The 22,368-nt window shown below is 31.1% G+C and overlaps 1 pseudogene; it reads right to left on the bottom strand.

The window, feature by feature from the left end:
* Positions 1–22,085, bottom strand: part of LOC149573868 (putative aldo-keto reductase 2) — a 33,872-nt pseudogene extending 11,787 nt beyond the window's left edge.
* Positions 22,086–22,368: the final 283 nt, after the last annotated feature.

Raw genomic sequence — 22,368 nt, 5'->3', positions numbered from 1 at the left:
ATAGATTCTAGTAAGAACTACTAATAATATTCGTGTAATGGAAAAAATTAGATCTATAGATTTGTAGTAGAATCTAAACCCTACTAGATTAGGAACTGGTCAAATTGATTTAGCTGAAAGAGAAATAGATCATAAATGGGTATCAAATGCAAAATTTCAATCAATTTTACTTTTATTTCTTGAAGATCTTCAAGGTTGGTCAATACTTCTTTGCATGAATTATTCTAGCCATAGGTAGCCACTATTGGAAAGAATATTGCAGATCTAGAGAAGACTTTATGACCAAATCTATTATAGGGGATGTATTCTATCTAAAAAGTTACAATTAGTTGTGTGTTTATGAATTGAGGATGAAAATTAGAATGAAACTAAGATATTTTGCATACAACAATAGTCAGATTGAGTCATCCATTAGGTATACCCACCTTTGTTTTGCAGAGCCTAAAGAGAAGAAAACCATTCCTGGTTTTGTTAATGTTGGATCCAATTGGTTTGCATGTGTAATTTAATATAGGAAATAGATAATCCTTAGGTTGCATAAGTATTTTCCTTTTGGTATTGAGGCTCTCTATTGCTTAGTAGTTTTACAACTCCAACAGGTTCATCTTGCATCTATTGTACCACAACTCCTAACAAGGTTGGTACAACTCCTAACAAGGTTGGGATATCTTAACAAGGACTCAAAGTCTCCTAATAGAGACTCCTTATGCTTTATTTTCTCATTAACTCCTAACAGGGTCCATCCTTTAACAAGGAACTTATATATCAATATATTACTAGTGGATATCATCCCCACTGCATTTTCCCTTTGCTAGGGTTTCCCTAGTTAACAAAATATGGTGTTATGAATTATTTTTGTGCATGGCTATTGTTACTATTCAACATTACTTTATTACTTTTTTAATGTATGGTTTAAAGTAAGAAACAATATCCAATTGGCGACCAAAGTTTGTAGATTACTAATTCACCCCCCTCTTAGTAATTCCTATTTCTAACAAAATTTAGCTCCTATAGCTTCTCATGGAAAAAAATTCTACTTATTTGTGTATTTAGTTTCTTAAAATCATGCCAATACTTTTAGGTAATGAGGGGCCCCTAAGGTTAGAGTAGGGGATATGAGTTTGTGGCTTTTTTTTCTCTAGAAGAAATCATGCGTGCTATAAGATGTTATTTATTATCATGTTAGATGTTTTGTTTGAATTCATAGTATCTAACTAGACTTCCTTATTTCTATCCATTGGAGCATGACATGGTTTTAAATGTGATGTATTTTTCATGAATTGTAGGTTGTTAGGATGAGTGGAAAGATGGTTGAAAGAAAACCTCTTTATGTTGCATTGGCTCAATAAAAACTAGACAAAAGGGCGATACTACAGGTATGCGGAGTTCTTATGGTAGAAAATTCAAGATGTCCATATTAATTTTCTAGATGCAAAAAATATTCAAGTGCTTGAAAATAATGCAAAAGCTTGATTTTTTGTCATGTCAGGCTTAATTTTCTAAGATGAGAATTCCTATTAGAGTTACTCTAGCAATACCAACTAGTTTATCACCATATCATCTTTGTGTTCCAAGGCTCACTCCACAACAAATTTTCTATGCTCAGGGTCCTCATGGCCTAATTCCTCCACAAGTTAGTAAATAGGATGGGTAGTACTTTAATTTTGATTCACATAGGGAGTTACTTTGGCTGAATATTATAATTCCTTACAATCTATAGGTTTTGGCTATCAACAACAATTGCTACCTGGCATTCACCCTAGAATGACACATATGCAAAATTTTATGCTACCATTTCAATTACAGAGGCAAAGCCAACAAGGAAAAAGAATGGGTGGAAGGAGGGGTGGTGCACAAAAAATTCAACAACAACAACAATAGGTACTTGATGTATTTATGTTTCCTAGACTTGATAAAGTATTAATAACTCATGCTACTTTGTTTTCTAATCATGTGGGGAATGCAACATGGACAACTTAGAATACCCTCAAGGCTTAGAAGCTTTACCTAAGAAACCAAACTTTATCAGGACTCACTACCATCCGGCCTTTACTGGTGTAGCTACTCTATTGCAAATTCACCATATTTTGAAGCAAGGCCAATACATCTTGAGCTCATCATCAACATAGAAATTGCTTTGCTACACTACTAGATCATTTTTTGACTGGCTAGGTAATTTCTATTCTTATGTGATGTTTTATTGGGACTTATTTGTATATTTTTTAGTAAACACTTATCGACTCAAGTTTTTGGATAATGTTTTATAAGAAGTTTTCTTTTGGGATTAAAAGACATAGTTTGAGATTTTTTTCCTTGTCCAACTCCAAACTATTTGTTTTTGTAGACTTTATAGAGCCTAATACTTTTTTTTGTGAATGATCTCAGCTAATTTTGAAGAAGTTGGTGCACTGAGAACATCATTATTTTACATTATTTGGTGTTGTATAAATAGTCTCACTATATTTTAGTGTTACATTTAAGTTTTTAGAAATTGTTATTTGTGTGCACTAAAAATATTATTCAATTACATTATTTACTATAGTGCAAATATTTTCATTTTATTATTAGTGTTAAGTATAAGTTTGTAAAAATTGTTAGAGGTGGCTAGCCACAAAAATGAGGTAGAAGAAAACATTCTTGTATTGATAGGTACATGTATGGTATGGATTATGAAGAGTTTAGTGTGTTCTTTTTCTGGCTTGTCTGTTTATGATTGGTGGCTTTTTATCTATTAGTGGAGTGCCATGCCAATGGCTAGTGTAGAGTGTCATTAAGGAAATGACACTATAAGCTAGTCATGTAACTACAAATTAAGACATACAAAAACTTACCCAATTGAGAACTATAGAAGGATTAGAAAAATTTCTAGCTTTCGTAAAGTTTCCCATAGCCACATTATTTATGACATTATTTTATTTTGTATCAATGTTTGTTTCCAATCATGACATATTTTCTAATTTCTACTTTAGAGAAATGTAAATTAGACATTATTTTATTTTGTATTATGTATGTTTCTAATTCTAACATATCTTCCACTAGTTGCTTTAGAGAAATGAAAATCACACATTATTTTATTTTGTATTAATGTTTATTTATGATCTTGATATATATTTTAACAACTTCTTTAGAGAAATGAAATCCACGATCTTTGTTATATGCACAACACACAAAATGGAATAGATCCTTCCATGATGCCCCAGAGTCTAATGAGTGTAATGGTACCAATGCCCCTCAAAGTTTTTGTCATTCTAGTGGGTAACACATAGACTGCCAGACCACAACCTTTGCCAATTACAACACTTGCTTCTACCTTGGCTTCTACAAATCCACAACAATAGAGAGTAGTATGATAAAGAACATGATTACATAAAATTTAGAATATGAAAATTAAACATTGGAATTGTTACATCTTATAGTGTCTTTCTAAGTGTAGAAGTTTGTTATTTTCTTTCTAGATTCTTGGAGAAAATCTATTTCCTCTAATGAATCAACTGGAACATGATCACGATGGTAAAGTAACAAGAATGCTCTTGGAGATGGATCAAACATAAGTACTACATCTTATTGAATCTCTCAATGCATTAAAAGAAAAAGTTCAAGAGGCAATGGACACACTTCATTTGGATCAAGCTACAACTATTGCAAATCAGGTTGATTAACTTGGTTCACTCTCATTGAATGAGCCTCTTGTTTTATGAAGCCAATATATTCTCTAGGGGAGAATAAAATTTTTCTTGATGAAATGAGTGAGGTTTACTTGAGCCAGAATTATTTTTATTATGGTCTTCTATTGTGGTAGTTTTGTACATTTTAATGTTTTGTTTCAGTCCACCTAACTAGCCCATTGTTTTGTTTTGCACATTTTGATTTATACTAATAATTCTCATAATAAAAAAAAGTAATGATGGTTTTTATTTTTATAATTTTTTCATGCTCATAAAATGAATTGATTTGAATTAGTTAAAAAAATTCTTTCTTGATCATCATTGGATTTTACATAAAAACTCCCAAATTTACATTTGCTTTGTAAGTGTGGCTAATGCTAATTCTTGCCTCCACATTTGCAATTTAGGTGTTTATTAGAGATGGTCCAAAAATTATTCAAGATACATTTCAACTTGAAAAAGAGAAAGCTCCTTGTGCCATCTTTATAGACAAGTTTGATGTGATTGGAACCAAACATTTTGATAAGTATTGGGATTTTTAATTTTCATTCTTGTTGGTAAGCTGACAATGGTAAATAGTCTAAATAGTAAAATTTAATTAATTTTTAAGATTAAATACTACAAGGAATTTTCTTATTGTGTATTAGTTTGTAACATTTACAAATTAATATACTTTATGGTCTGAGCACTTTAAGATCATGTGTGTATGACCTCAAGATTGTACAAAAGAAATGTACTCAATAATAGAAAGTTTGCATTCATTCCGAGATTGATGACTTGTACACAAAATCATTTTTTAAAACATATTTTTTGGAAAGTATGTAGAGTTTATGGTTTATCATTTTTTATGTCAAGGTCTATCTTACATTTTTTCCCAACTTGCCAAAATTTATGAAAACAACAAAGATATGATAACTTTGCAAAACCATACTTCAATCTATAAATGCATAACATAGTTTTCACAAGTTTATGAACTAAACTTGATAGCCAACATACTTCTATCATGAGTCTCTTTTGTTATGCTAGGTCAATTCTGAACAACCTACAACAACCCTCATCAAACATGATAATCTAGAAATTGTCTTGTAGTTATTTGCAACAAGTCCTACCCTAGCAAATAAGGCATACAATCTATAATATATGTTGTCTAAAATAAACAACAATTTTTTTCAATAGTCTAAACTCTAAAGCACTAGTAATTGCACTCTTTAACTTATGCTTCATTCTAAGAATATCAAGGAAAATTTCCCTCATAAACAACAACAACAAGCAAGGTCAACTAGAGACTAAGAGATTGGTACCAATATTGGTATGACTAATTTTTGTCCCTACTATTCTAAGGGTCAATAGTTGCTTGTAGGGAAAGGAGATGGTGGCTATAGGGCTAGAATGAACCTATAGATATCTATCTAGCTTCTCTCAACATCAACTAGGGAGAGGGAGGAGTGGATCCCCCCTCAACATAAATAGAGGGGTCATATAATATAGGAGACAAGATACATGGAGATTGGTACCAATATTGGTATGACTTTTTTTAAATATAGGAGACAAGGTAATTGAAGAGATATTTATTTTTAAGAATATAATTTAATAATTTCCAAGAAATATAAAAACATGAAACATTGAAAATAATCAACTAGGACTTTGAACATCTATGCTTCTAGTTGTGAAAAGTGATGTATAATTTTATTTGTCTTAACATGCCTTTTTCACCTAGAGACATGTGGGAGACACCATAGAGTCTTTGAGATGCATATGAGAGGGGTTAAGACCTCTAGAAAACTATCCTCCAACATCAAGCTCAAACTTTCTACATTTTTTACTTTGTGTGGGAGTCCTTTTGATGTAGTAATGAAATGTAGGGATTTAAATAGATAATAGCAAAGATAAGTGCGATATAGGATAACTACAAGAAGGAGAATAAGGATTAACCCTAGTATGATACCACATGATTTTAAAATTTAAAAAGGCTCAATCCCATCTTTTCATGGAAGGAGGCCCAAAAACATCACCTCTAGACATGTTGCTCATTCTATTGTATAATTTGCTAAATGTAGTAAGTATTTAGCACATTACATTGTTTGTTTTTTACTTATGGAGATTTCTATTATGCATTTTGTAGTTCAATTAATTTCCCTTGTTGTGGATGCTTCCACTATTGATTTTCCTTAACCAATTTTCCAATCCCTAAAGATAATTGCCTACTAAGATTACTCTTCTCAATAACATCATCATCTGATATCGTAAAATTTCCTCTATTGCCAAAGGAGACCCCCATGAGGGATAATTTTTTAAGAAGCTCTCACCCAAGGGATCCTACACCAACCAAAAAAAACTTTAGCATCCTCCAACTTTTTTTTCATATCTCTTCAAAATATAGACATTTGGGCATCATAATTATAGTTTAAAAGTACTACATGCTCGGCATGAAGTGGGTCAACTATAAGGGATTGGAATAAATCAAAATAGAAGAATGACAAGACAATCTAGGTCATGTGAGAAAATAATTTTCTATTTAATTTAAAAGATCAAAATCTATTGCTAACTAGAATCATGCTAATCATAATTTAATAGTTTAGAATACACACCTTAAAAAGTGGGTAAAACTTTCCACAAAATGCTTTGACAACCTTTAGACCAATGATTCAAAAAAACATAGATTCCATTGGATTCAAAATTACTTGTGAACCACTAACAAAATGCTTCAAAAAAATTTCATCAATAGAATCCAACTTCTCATCAACAAGAGATACTTCATTAAGAGTCTTCACCATCTCAACAAAAATACCTTCATGTTCTTCAGAAGAAGCATATGAAAAATGACCAAAGTCCTTAAAAAATTAATCAAGCACTTGGAAAGCCAAAAGTAGAAGTGGACGATGATAAAATGTGGAAAAATATCTTAAAATAAGTTCCTTAGGATATTTTAGTGCCTCTCCTAGTGGCTTAAAGTTTAACAATTCCTTTGGCTTAAACTATGTAACAATGCCTCTACTAGTATATGCCCCATAATTAGTTATTCTTCATCCAACATGAAAGAATATTGATATGTGATTTTTATCTTTCTTTGCTATCAATTAATGGTCTATGATATATATTTTGGCCATGCTAATCAATGCTCCAAACTCACTCCAAAAATATCAAACTATCAACCTTGATCGGGATTCTATTTGCTTATCACACTCCAATGATTTTTTATCTTCAAAAGGCTCCATGACTTAACTATTTACATACAGTACTAGAATCATCCAATGATAGTCTTCACAAATAGGATCACTCTCTAATCTATCATACTCACTATTTTCTAATTGCCAACCTTGATCAAGCCAAGTGTTGATCATCCTTCAATTTGATCACAACTTTGATATTTATTTATTCTATCCATTGGGTATACACCATTCCTAAGACTACATTAAATATATGATCATTCATTAGGATCATACACTCATATTGATTCTATCAAGACACTATTTCTCCATTCATGGGACTTATACCATGCCCAAACCCCTTTGTCCTTATACTATCTCTGTCAACACTTTGATAACATCATGTGACTATCTTCCTATATTAGTTCCTTTATGCAAAGTCTATTTGCATGCTTGAGTCCTCACTTCTCTTAGTATGAGAGGGATCTACTTATGTGAACCTAACACTCCACAAACCCAACTAACCTTTTATTTACCCAATTGCATCCCATTGTTCTAATCTATATCCTACTATGATAATCATTCTTCATCTATAGAGATAGTCACAAACTAGACTCAAAAAAGATGTCCCTTATTGATGTAATATCTATGGAAACTTTCAAAAACATTGTTCTAGGAATCTTGGAAGGTCTACTGGGTCTATTTTACCATCACTCAAACCCTATTCAACATTCTTTGTTCAACTTTGAAAGGAGATCATACATAACACCAAAGTTTCCTCTTTTCCCCGACATGGTTCCTAGGTGTTTTTTTGCTTGAAATTTCCCTTAGATTTGAAATACCTTAGAGGATATCAAATAATGTTTTTACAACTTGATTTGGATCACAATGATCAACTAGAATAATCCCAAACTCCTATTCTTACCCAATTTCTAAGATTGGTCGTTGCTCCTACTAGCCCTTGGAATTAGTCATCCAAACAAAGTTTTTTGACTTTAACTCACACACTTCCTTAAAATTATACCAATATAACTTCCATTCAAGATGCTCATTTGGATGGTTCCAGTTTTTAACCCTATCCATACAACAAGAAGTAAAAAATGGAGGGTTTTGAAGCCATTCTTGGCTGTATACACTAAAAGGTTTTGTAATTCTCTTTAAAGGATTGATATAAGCTTCCATTTTTCATAAAATAATATTTGAACATTTCTCTTCCCCCTGTACAAGAATTTTTTTCAAAATTTTGCTCCTTGAACATTTGCTTGGCACATTTCTTCAATGCTTTCTAATTAGATTTATACTAAACCCACCTAGGGCTTGTTGAAAAAATTCACAAACTAATTTTCACTACTTCCAACCTTTTTCATCTTAATTTATAGAGAGCCTAATCTTTTTTCACAAGGTCTCATGATTTTTTAGTTGTGGAAAAAAGAGAAAAACTCCATTTACTCAAAACTATCTAGTTATACAATAAAATGACAATACTTAGCAAATTTGATGAAATATGTACAAAAACCTATTAAAGATAATCAGACTCAATACAAAAACAATATTAATTGATAGATATAGCTCATAATTACAAAAAAATATTTGAAATAACAATGGAAAAGTAAGTCCTGGGGGGGTGGGGGGGATGAATCAAAATTTGAAACTTTAACCTCAAAAACATATCACCAACATCCATCTCATAACTTAATATATAAACTATAATAGCTTAACATGCATCACATCCATAGAATAAAGTAAATAACACATATAAAAAATAATTTGGTTACCCAGAAACCCTCCAGTGAGAAGATAAAACTGGGGTGGGCATGCCACCCACAAATCTTCATTACTATAATTGTAAAGTGTGGCCAATTATGGCTACAATGTTTTGATCATAAGATATGATCTACCCTATGAAAGGTCTACCCTATTAAATTCTTACAATGACTATTAGGTTTCACATTGCTAGAGGATTTCAAATTACAATAATTTAATCACTTAGTTAAGAGATTTACAATAGCCTATTAGGACTACTCAGTTAAGAGATTTACTCTGCATCACCTGCTAGAATGATTCAACACCTAATCTTTGGTTAGTACCTTTCTACTTTATCTTTATTGGTTGTATCTTGATCCTTGTAATTAGATCTATCCTTTATAATCCTCTTACTACTTTTCTCTAATCCTCTAAACTAATTTTGCTTTGGATATCTATGTCATAACCATCATAGCCACCATTAATGCCCCTAAACCCTTAGTATTCATCTCCTCATGAATTTTAAAAACTTTTAGGATATAATAAAAAACATTGGTGGTGATGGATTACATAAGAACCAATAACTGTGTTTGATCCTTATTGCCACCTAATGATTTGCTTCATCTAATTAATTGCATGATTTACATAGGATTCATAATATGACTCCATACTTATCTCTTATAATTAAAATTATGATTATGTCAGCTAAAAATGGTTTAAGTAGAAATTTTTTCCAATACAAACATCTATGAAATAAAATATTCACTTGACATCCAAAGGATCCGATCCTTGACATTCACTGTGCTCTTAATACTAATACTCAGCTCTTGAATAGCTCAAAACACTTTGTTTTTTCAGTACCAAAATTTCTAGACACACACTAGATGCTTGAAACCTACTAGTTATTGGCACATACTATCATATTACTCAACATCTATTATCTGGACACTTATGCTTGACATGCTTTGATCACTTAGCTTGTACTAATTGTTCAACTCACTCTGATCACTCACCATGCACTCTAAACTCAACTTGTACTATTCTTTGCTGAATAATGACCAAGTTTTTTCACTACTTTTTCAAAACTAATATGAGATTAACAATCACTCCCTTTTAAATGAGTGGAAAAAACACTTTGTCATGTCATATACATCCTTATCAAATGCATAAGTCAAATAATGTATCTTCGTTGCTCAACTTCAATATAAAACTTCAAAATTTTAAAATTTACAAAATTGTTTTCTATATTCCATAACTTATTACTCCCCTTGAGTAAATACTTCATTTTCTTTTTTCATTCATTACTCCCACTGAGTAAATATTTTCCTTGACACTTTCTTCAAAATTAACAAAATGTCATATCCACCTTTTTTAACACTTATGTCATTTGGGTTGTACACTTATACTATGTTTTTCTAGGAATGATTGATGTAGCTCCATTATTATCTTTAATGCTACATTCTAGTTATCACATGCTACATGTAATGAATGAATCTTTATTTCAAGATTAGCAGCTAGATCAACTAAGCCTTTATGTGTAGAAAGATGAGAATCTTTCTTCATCATTAGTTTTGCATAAGCTAGTTCCTTGTGTAATACATCTATGTGAGGTGTCAACATGGACTAGATACTCATTAGAGTAGATCTAGTACTAGCATGTTTTGCTTGTAGCTTTGCAAGCCTACTTTAAGTCATCAGGAGCCTCTAAAAATGTATTTGACTATTACTAGGAGATAGTTTCAGCATGTTACCTGTAAGTTGTAGATCTCCTTGCAATTGGTCAATAGAATATTGATTTTCCTTAGTGAATAGATCAACATTGTATAGCTTGGTATATATAGAGAAAATTTTTTCTAACACCTTCTTGAAATTTTCAATCTTGGTTGCTAGATCAGCCTGTCTAAGTGTAATGACACTAGAAATATTTTCCAAAACCTTTGTATGAAAGTTTCTTTTAGACAATTCTAATAATTTGACATTAGATTCTAGGTCTTCATCTTTTATCTTTTCCACTATATTGACAATTTTCTCTATAATAGGTTTATCCTCATTCATTTCTGGGAGGCTGAAAACATTAATGAATATCTCTTTGATTTCATGCAAGACTTGCTTTTTATATGCTCCCTTTGTAAGATTTCTTGCTTCTTCTTCATTTGTAGATTGTCTTGAAGAATGCTCATTTCTTCAATTGTGATTGTGTTCAAATCAAACTTTGGTAGCTCAATCACCTCATCTAACCTTATATCCCAAAATGATGTAACTCTGACACTCTTAGGTGTGTTGGGACTCAACCTTGATATTTTCAATGGTGAGTCATGTGTACTTAGCCTATGAAGAGTGTGACTACTGAGAGGAGTTCTAGATATAGGTAAAGTTACCAATATATGTATGGAAATTTTCTCCTCTAGTGAAATAGTCAACTTGGTCTCTTTAGTCTTTTCTTCCTCTTGCTAAAATTCACCCAATGATGGTAGAAGTGGTTCAAGACTTACATCTTGACCCTTGTTCTCTTTTATGCCATCCTTGTCAACAATCACTATGGCTAGTAAACATGAACTATGTAGGCTTGGCATTGATATACCTATAGGTTGTGCTTTTGCCTTTTTCATCTAAAAGAAAAATGTTGGCACTGCAGATGGTGTCTTTGTTGTAACATCTTCTTGTTCAATGTTTACACTTTGATTTGTATGTAGATCCTATAATTCCTTATTCTTTTCCCTTGTAATTATTTGGGGTACATCTGGTGCAACTTGTTGCTCCTCCCCTACAGATGTAACTTTTTCCTTTTGAATCTCATCCACTCATCAATATTGGATTACTACATAGAATTGTTGCATTGGTAGAGTCTTGTCGAAGCTTCCTTAAATCATCCTTAGTTAAAGGATTTACATTCTATCATGTATTTTCTAGAACATCTTTAATACTTACTAAGTCCTATTGACTCTCTTGGCTCCCATGTGTGGGATCGACACTCAACATCTGTACATCCTATTGCTCTTCTCTACTTGGGGCTTCCTCTTTTATTCTTTCAATTCCCTCCATAATACCTTCCTTGACTAGGTTCTCTTTTTCTATATTAGCTACTTCTTGCCCATATTTCTTTGTTATTATTTTAGTGGGAAACCCATAAATAGATTTCCAAATTGATGTACTCTTGGTTACCACATCTACTATTTGCTTCTTTAAGATATGGAATGCTCAGTATTTGTGAGAAAATTTCCCTTTGTGCTTCTCCATTTCCTTAACAATCATATACTATCCAATTTAGGCATCATTTGGGCTAAAGTAGTTTCCCTTATTTGTCTTTTAGTATTCAAACTAAACTACCACTTTTTCTCAACTCTTTCATATAAACTCTTTGGTTTTGAGTTGGCAATATCTAGACGAGTGGTCTTAAAAGTTACCATCATGTCATATATGGCCTCCTCTATATTATTTTTCTCTACACTTCCTAAATTATCAAAGTCAACATGTATGAAACCTAACAAATCTACATTGGTCTTTAGTCAGTCAAGGTTAGGATACCTTGCGACTCTATGCACAATCCTCTTAGAAATTTTGATTGGTCCATCCTCTAATTAAATTTGGCTGTCATGTATACAACTCAATTTTTTTTTAATCCACTTAGTTTTGAAAACGCAAGGAAAGTCGAGGGCACGTGTCAACCTTTTCTTCTCAATGATTTTATTTTCCTCCTTCAAAACTCCATTGATAGATAACTTTCTACAAATTTCTCTAGTCTCCATGTCTCCTACCTATCCTATATTGCAAGTGTAGAAAAATTGTACATTCTGAATCATTAGGACCTTTGGTGGTAACATGGAAAATGCACCAGATGGGTCTCCCTTGTATGTGATCTTAAGAATTGCACAGAATGAGGACTATCTAATATTATTTCTAATTAACTAAACATTAAAAATTTCTTTCCCCTCTTTCCTAACTATTGTAGAAGAGCTAGCTACCATTTTGATTTCCTAGGGTTTATAAAAAAAAAAATAGCGTAAATCAACACAAGATAAATACCTCTGAAATATGATGAATTATGTTGAGTAGTGGTTGAATCTAGTTTATAAACACCTAAATCTCTTTTTTCTAATCACCTTTGTACTCTTCAAACTCTGGTAAGTGCTAATGAGTCAAAAATCATCCATATAACCCTTCAAATTCATCATTAATGCTTAGTGCTTATACAACTATAAGCTTGACTAACATAGGATTTTCAACATGCTCAGCAAAAATAGTGAGCTTGGCTCATACTAGCCTTTCACCATCACTCAACAATAACTATAATTCCTTTCAAACTTGGCAAAAACTATGATTTCTTCCATGCTTGGCAACAACATAGAAAACAATATATCTATAGAATAACTCTTACTTCTAACTTCTTTATTGCATCTTAATTCATGCATATATATTGTTTTTAGATCTTAGGGTAAAAGTACAAAGTTGTGTCACCTTTTAGGTTGACTTATCTAAAGGACTAAATTTGAGTATTTCTATCTAAAAATCAAATATTCTCAAACAAAAGACTAGATAAATTCATTCTAGCTAAGCTATATATGGTCTCACACTTTTCCAATTTGTAATGTTTATTAAATGCATGTTTTATACTAGTTTATATCCAATTACTAAAGAAATAAAATTATTTCAAAAAAGTGGCATTTCAATAACTCTTATTACTTTATATGATTTTTTAAATAAAATATAAACATTATTTATAGAGCTTAGAGTCAAGAATATTCTCATATAGAGTTTATAGTGTTTTAATTATATATAGTATCTAATAATTAAAAAGACTACAAGAGCATATTTTAACACTTGAAAAAATGTTGGTTTTGAGAAAGAAAAAAAATTAACTCATATCAAAAAATTAAAAAAATTAAATGACATTCTAGAGGAGAAAGTCCTCTTCTAGAATGTATAATTTTTCTCCTGGGTAGAATATATTTGTTTTGAAAAATATGGTGGGAGATGAAAACTATTGATTTCATGTGAATTGAAATTTGAATCATTATAAAAGAGAAATTATATATCTGAAGCCATTTTTATTTTTTTATTTTTGTAGATATATATGTTATCTATAACATAGTTTGAGACCAAAGGGAAACAAGTTTATTTCACTAGTACAAAAACAATAATATATTACTAAATAAACTACTAAAAATTGTAGATATGTGACTAATTTTGATCACATGACCAACGGTAGTTAATTGACAAACATTTATCTCCTAACCAAATTAATGACTAAACTATTTTAATCATTGATTTAGTCATTTATTGTTGTTACTAGGTAGTTTATATGGTAATTTTGGCAGTTTATTTGGTAGTATATTTGGTAGTTTTTTAGGTAGTATATATGGTAGTGTATTTGGTACTTTATTTGGTAGTATATATGGTAGTATATTTGTTAATATTTGGTAGTTCATTTAATCATTAATTTAGTCATATTAGAGCACGATGGAATTGAACCACCATCCTCCTACTTATAAAGTAGGCACTCTTCCATTGAGCTAGTACCCTTTAAAGAATAATGCAAAAAATTAACAAATTTGTCTTCCAAACATTAGATGTACCATGATCATGGTCACTTTAACATGATATAATATTCTCAAAGAACAAAATTTTTAGTTATAATGAAAAACAATAATCTAATTTGGAACACTTTGGACACACATGAGTATTGTTTCTTGTGCTAACTTCTCAAAAAAATATAAAAAATGATAATGCAATTTGTGTCAAAAAAATAGACCTTTGCATTAAATAAAAACATCAAACCCCATTAAAAAATCACATCAAGTTAGCTATTTTTTCTTTTCATAGTCTCTACAATAATTGAGACTAGCTTGTGTGCATTGAAAAAATAGAGTCACTTGGTATAACATCATATTTACACTCTATATGAACAAAATCTTAAATTCTATTTAGCATAGTTAGAAGATGTAATAGGGTATATTAAAAAAATAAATGAAAAAAAGGTTCAAGAAATGTAAGATTTTCCAAGACAAAATTCAAAACCTTAGTTAAATCATTATTAGCCTAATAAGAATATTAGGGACCATTAAAAAAGTCTGAACTTGAACATCTTGTAGTACCAACAACTCCTTATCCCTCCATGCTATCGCAACTGAAAAATCCAGAGAAAGAACAATAGTATGAATAATTCTTTAGTAAACCCATGAATCTTGAGGTATGAAAATTGACAAGAAATACATACTTCAGAATGAAAGATGATATCTTACCTTTTCAAGTGATGACTTTACCAACAATTTCTACAAGAGACAGAGGAACTTTTTCATCTCTACTTTGAAAATTCTTACTAAAAGAATCAATTTCTATTCCACTCTCTATCTCCATTCTCCAAAAAAAAAAAAGAAGAAATATTTTTGCTTCTCTTCTATTCACTTAACCTTAAAATATTTTCTTTATTAATATTCTAAGCCCTTGGACATAAAATATCTAATCAATATGTTGAATGGAGATAAAGCATAGAAGAAAAAGAAGGATAATAATCCACTAATATTTCTCTTTAGCAATCAAATATCCATATCAAACCAATCAAAATTCAAGAGGAAAATAACATCAAGTTAGATCCATTTAACTTACAATAGTGCACTAAAAACATTGTCATAGCACCACCTAAATAAGAAACTCTTATCATGAACAAAAAGGATTGCAAGTCATGTACTAGAAAATAAAATAAGTCTACAAAATCAATCTTAAGTTAACAATCAAGTGAAAATAAACAATAAATTGACTAATAATAAATAAAAAAGGTAATTAGAGTCATTAACAAACATAGAAAGGTGCAATCAAGGAAAATGAATAGGTAACTAAAGCACAAGGCCTTACAATTGTAGAGGAAATAATTTAAAAGACTAAAATGATATTTAAAAAATTATCTAGGTAACTAATTGACTAGCACACCTAATTCAACATTTGATATGACCTTTAAGTAAGTTGATCTAACATATGTTGTCCCTTTGTAGGGGACTTCAACAAAATGAACAAAATTGAGCAATGTTTGATCTAGATCTAACACTAAATAGAGTTTCTTTTTTGGTAATAACTTCTTCAAATCATTATCACATAACCATGCAACTTCTATATTTGTGAGCTTAAAATCCTAAAAATTATTTACATAAGAATTTTTTTTATTTACATAAACATATAATTGAATTTTATTCATTAAAAGATCAAAGTAGGGAATTATACAAGGAAAATTTAAGACTATTTGTATTGTCTACAGATAATCAATTTGTAAAAGAATTTAGGAAAAGGTTAATTGAGTCACAACTCAAGGAAATCAAACAAATAATTAAATTAGATAATTCACTTTCATAAAATGGATACCTTATGAATATATTTAAGAGCAACTCCAGTTTGATCATTTGAATCTAAATTTAGTTTCATCATGTCACATCAGATGAAAACTCCCCACATTAATCCTTAATGGGGAGGGCATTTTGGACTGCTATTATATTTGGCATATTGACTGTAGGAATTTAGAAAAAAAATGAAAATGTTGATCCTTCTTCCCACTAACTACTGCTATATCTAATAAATTACAAACATGAAACAATAATAAAGATGGAAATGTGTACCAAATATAGGAGTAAAAATATATCTTTATTAAATTATTTTCTCATGAATTTATTGCAAAGATAAATATTGGAGATGGTAAGCCTAGGATTACAATTCATTTGACTATCTCATACTACATTTCTTGATGATGCACAACATATTAAAGGACCCAATGGTTGCCAAAAGTAACATAGTTGTCAACCAACTGACACATAACTACCCAAGAGTGGTAATCAAATTAGTATGGATAATTAATACATTGCTGAATCACCAATGTTATCAACCATAACAATAGAAATTATATGCTGACAATATCCAAAACTCAAAAGGATTTCCTTCCTATGAAGACTTGACAAATATGATTGTAAAAAATGCCAAACATGGCTATTTTTCACATGCCTTGTCTTTGATATTTCACTATAATGTTTCATACTTTATTTTTATTTTTATTTTGGTTTATGTTACCTAATTTGGTTTGTTTGTATTTGTAACATGGGACTGCATCTACTCTACATCTACAAGAAGGATCATGGAAAAGTCAACATAGAAGATGCATAAAGAGTTTAGTTTTGGACCATTCTATATGCAGGGCCATAAGACTCCATGTAGTGAGATACAATAGAGAATGAGTTATCAAAATTAAGTTCAAAGTAGTGAATTTTGCTATGTGTCAAGAATTTCTTAAATGGTTTATGCAAAGTCATGTGGCCTTAAATATAGAGCCTATTTTAATATACCTAAATTTTTCAAAACATAAGAATTTAAATACCTTAATAAACATGTAAACTTTTTCAAAATAGAATAATAGAATCTCATTAAAAGAAAACTAAATTGCATATAACAAAGTCCAAGATATGAAAAGCAAAAAAATAGAACATTGGTCATAAAATAGAGTTGCATACACTAGAAGTGTGTATTCTTTCGCATCTTGTTAAAATGTGTTGTTTGGGAATTGAGAATAAAATATAGAGCTTAACTACACTCTTGAAACCATGGCCACCATGAAAAATCTAGAAGTCCTTTGATTGGAAAAAAATTATAGTGCTGGGTTGGATTTGTAGTTTTGTAAACCTAATGAAATTAAGGTTACTTTGGTGTGAAGTGATTGTCCAAAATTGTAAGAAATACCCAATTTAGATAAATTATGCCCTACCATCATTTTGACCTTAGTAGTCTGAATTTTTATATTAGTAAGAAAATGGTACAAAATTAGTTCACTAGTATTTGCAAAAATGGGTTGAACCCAATAATTTTTAGATAGGAATAAGGAAACCCACTTGGAAAAAAATTGTAATATTGTTATATATAAACTCATCCATGATAATAGATGGAGAAAAAACATGACTACTAAGCTACTAAAAGGTTTATGGAGTAGATTTGTAGATACACAGGTTGTCTTAAAAAAAGAATGCCCAATTTAGAGAAATTAGTTTTTAATAGAGGGGAATTCTATCAAACACAATAGAAGGTGCACAAAATCTTCAAGGGAATTTGGGAAATCTAGAGAATTTTACAGTATTTAGTCTTTTGATTTGGTCATATAAATATATAAAAAAAAAAAATACATTTTTCAGTTAAAGAAGCCTAACAAACATAAAAAGAAGAAGAATATTAAAAGCATTTTGACAAATTTATATACTACAATGAGAGGATTTTGGGTTCTTGATTTCAGCTACACAGTAATTAGGTTAGTACCTATGTCTATTGAAAACTTAAGACCTCTAGGAGTTTAGATTTTAAGGGAAATAGGGATAGATGACTATTGAAAAATGAAACACAAAGTCCTATGGGGAGGGAATGAATGATAATTTTTGTAAAAGGATAAGGACCTATAGAAGCATGCAAATAAAAAAATTCTAGCCCTCAAAAGTAATAAAATGTAAGGAAAAATTACATGACTTAACATAGGTTACAATAGCATGGTTTCACTTTGTAATCCACAATCAAGGCATTTCTAAAAACCTTTCTATTTTCCATTATACAAGAAAAAATGACTATAGTAATAGAGAAAAATAGAAAAAATGATTTTAGTCTTGTAACACTTGAAATATAGTTTAACAATTGAAATTCCTTTTACAATAAAACTTTTCATTCTTCTACAATCAAACAAACAAAAATTTAGAGTACATTACCTAATGTAAATGTTACACTTGCAAACACAAAAGTTGAGCCTCAGACATGTCTAAGTTGTAGAGTACTCACTCTCATGGAGATCTAGTGTACATCTTAGCTATGGTTTACTAGAAGCCCCTACCCCAGGTGGAGTGCAAATTACAATTAAATGATTTTTTATTGAAGAGGGAAAGGATTCTTGGTGTGATTGAAATGGTCTCTATAGTTATAGGCTTTAGGATCTAACAATTCATGTACTCATGGTTTTAGAAACAAATGACACCTTTTGACATGCTTTCTTTTATATGATTGGTCTACCTCACAATAGGTGTATCATAGTAATGCTCTAGGCCATGCTTAGGGATAATATATTCAAAATAAGGACTATTTTTCCCACTATGAGGTGCATTTAATCTTGTCAACCCAGGGACACGTACTTGAAATGGTCGGCATAGTATGTGCACTAGGTCTCTTAATGAGTCACTAAGATTAAGTTGTAGGAAAGTAAAATGCAAGGAAAAGAACTTACACTATTACTATGGGAAACTAACACACTTAACTCTATGAATAATGGAAATATAATAAAAGGCTAACAAATATTCCAACTTAGTTCATCCACTACAACTATTCCCACATATGTTGCAAGAATATTCACAAAGTGTGATGCTACAAGAAGGAACTTACAACTTCTACTTACAGTACTAAGAATGCTTGAAAAATAAATCTATACTAACCTAATCTAATCCACCTTTCAAGTGGGCCCCCTTGGTTAGATTCAACAAAACTACTAACAAAAGATAGAAGCCAAAAACTTATTTCATTGTATTTCAAAAATTCATTACATAACACATAGAACTATAAAAACACAACTCACTAGAAAAGTTAATAGTTTGTTCTCATAAACTCTTTCTTCTAACTGGCTAAACTAACACACTTGGGCTGATTCCTATATATAGGAGATCAAAACTTATTTCCATAACTAAAAATTACATAACCTAGCTTTAAATCTACATGAGAGAAAGAAGGAAAATAACAACTCAAGATGGGAAGAAGAGATAATAGTTTAAGGTAGGAATAATAAAGTCTAAACATCTACTCACCATAAGAATAAATTTAGAGAATACAATAAGTTTAGAAAGCTCCTCCATACTTCCCACTATGTCCTTTGGAACTATTATAACTTTCCTCCATCATGGCTACACCTTAGCATTCTATTCTCCTTGAATGTTGTTGGTGCTCATCTTTGAATTCTTCCAATCATCTTTTAGCTTCATTGCTAATAGGTAGTTATAATACAAAAAAAATTTCAAATAAGCATTTTCAAATTAAATTCAAATATAAGAACACACATTTTGATAATTATATGAAATACTAAATAATATATATAATACTAGAAAAAGATGGCATAGTATCTACCCATAGGTTTATCATAGGTTTTGGTAAACATAGGTCCACAAATGTTTTGACAAAGATAAAATAGATTATCAACAAGGTATTTAAAAACTATCATGAAATAAAGGCAATATTTGGCCTCATCATCTACCTCCTACTAAACTAATGCTTGTCCTCAAGAATTACACTTTCTTGTTAATGACCTGAACTCTCCAATCTCAATCCTTCCTTTCCTGCACTCTTGAAGGTATAGTAAAATCCTCTTTTTCTTTCCCACACTTCCCTTCTATGATCTTTCTACCGCTTGTTGAGTCTATCGACATTTAATATCATATAAAGGCCATAGGAGAATTGAAGGTTGCATGGTTAGGGGATACCACAATTTTGGTCTAGCCTACTTCCCTAACTCTAGATACTTTGGAACCCTATGAAGTGCTGCCTCCAAGTTGATGGGACTATGTGGTTCTAACTTTTTAAATATTCAGGCAATCTAGCCCATCTACTCTTAGCACCAGTCATAGCTCTCTAGGAAGAAAAGTAGGTAAAATTATCCTAATCAGCATAAGCCTTAGCTCTAGCAACAAAGATCCTATCCCTTACTTTTGAAATCTTTTTTCTATAAGTTAATGTGAACCAATTCCTGAGAACTTTGTCTAGCTTTCTATTCTTGGCTTTTAAAGGCACATGTTCTATCCTTTCCTCATCCCTGTAATTATTCAACTACCTATCATAGTTTACTTCATTGGACATTCAAGACATGAGGGATCTTAAATGTATATCCCCTATATAGAGCAAGGGATTCTGTTGAGTCTCTAAAGGGATAACAAAATTATGAACATATAATTCACAAAGAAAATTCAACTATTAGGGTAGTAGAGTCTGAAATAATCCATAAAATTCTTGTGCTAATTTGAACTCTGCATTAATATCCTTAAGAGTTAACATTAGTTGGAAAAAAAGAAATCATTCTTTCAAATAGAGAGCATAAACTCTTGGCTGTGGTCTACAAGCAAGTGCTTGATCAACCAACTTGAGGGCATGAACCATCCATTTCTTTTGACTTGCTGATTGTTCCTTTAAAGTTATGATTTCTTCACCTTGAGATGCTATGACTTTATTCATCTTTTTCCTCTCTTCTTCCCATAAGGCCTCAACAAACATATGCTATCCAAACAATTGAAAAAGGAGTTTCTGCAGTATAATAGAACCACTATCTTCTTCATGATTTCTTTTCCTCTTCTTTGTTCCTTCCATAAATATTCTACAAAATCAATAAACTATGTTAATTTATGGGGAAATAAGGTAGTGTTTGGATCAACTTTCTTAGGAACTATTTCATCCCTATAGCTCAAAGTACCTGGTTGGTCTGCTAGGATATCATTTGGATTTTCTTTGATTTCATCCCTATATTCCTCATTAAGATTTTTTGGGAATGCTTGTAATTCTAGGATGGGGAGGAGAGTGATCAGAGACAATTTGCATAGGGGATTCCTTAGTAGATGTTTTGGACAAAGTAGAATCTTTAAACACTTGCCCTCTTATCTTAGGGCTTCTCCTTATGGGGGTTTCTTCTTGTATCACAACCTTTTGTCTACCTTTCCCTTTGGGTATCTCTACTACAAGAGTAGTTGTTGTAGGGCTTTTCTTAGTTCTCTTTTGTCTCACAACTATAGGGTTAGGCTCTTCCCTTTCTTGAATAAAGATTTCTTCTTGTAGTTTTTGTTTCCTCTTTGCTCTACTAGAAGTAGGTTTTAGGGTTTCTTGCATAGGTAAAGGTATAGTCTCTTGAATAGGGATGGTTTCTCGCACATTTTCTTGGGTATTTTATTTAGTAGGCTCATTAGTGGGGACTACATTTTCCTCACTAGACTATTCACTAGAGGTAACTTAGGGTTGTAGAGTTTTCTATCAGTAATTTAATTAGGGCATGATGGGTAACAAAATTATCTTTTCCTTTCTGAGTTTCTTCTACATTAATACAAAGCATATTATAAAAGAAATTTGGAATGTTTACTGAAATATTATGCCTTATACAACTAAGTAATTTGAAATGATGTGCATGTATGTATGAGAATCACCCTTTGTATGTAGGGTACCTGATAATATGCATGGCTAATTCATTGTATGGTAGCAACAATGACATTCTCTTGCAACCTTGCTTTGTAATGTTCATTTGAGGATCAATCGGTCTAGTAAATTGAGCTCTTGCTGACCTCACATCATCTATGCTGGGATAATGTTCTCTAATTGCAGGCAAACTAGTTACTTCAGCAATGCATTCCTTTATTGCAATCACCATCAAACCCCAAATGGAAGCTTCCCCTTCATCAAACATCCTTGTGAATTTTGCGGCTGCCTCCTCATCAAATGCAGTCAAACTGAGGAAATACCCTAACCATTCACATGTATTAAACCTTCTTACAACCTCTACATCTAAGAGCAACATAGTATGTTCCACTGGTTCCCTCCTCTACAATTGTCCACTTATTTTTTGAACACTTTCTCTATCTGCTCTATTTGCCCCTTTTGAATTCAAGTTGCTTTGTTGTTTTATAGACTCAACTCACATTTCTTTGTTGTAACAAGAAATTAATGTTATAACAAATTTTTATGCACAATAATATGGCTTTAATGAAGGTAAGTCATGAATATGTGTGAGAATCATTCAAAAATGAGGTTCAAATCACATAAAATTTAAACACGAGTCACATCATAGCTTGACAATAAAA

The sequence above is a fragment of the Cupressus sempervirens genome, chromosome 2 (genome assembly GCF_028749045.1).
Source record: "Cupressus sempervirens isolate cs-2001-9-10 chromosome 2, ASM2874904v1, whole genome shotgun sequence".
In the NCBI taxonomy this organism is placed as follows: Eukaryota; Viridiplantae; Streptophyta; class Pinopsida; order Cupressales; family Cupressaceae; genus Cupressus; species Cupressus sempervirens.
The sequence above is the reverse complement of the archived record's forward strand: the minus strand, read 5'-3'. Positions and strand labels throughout refer to the sequence as shown.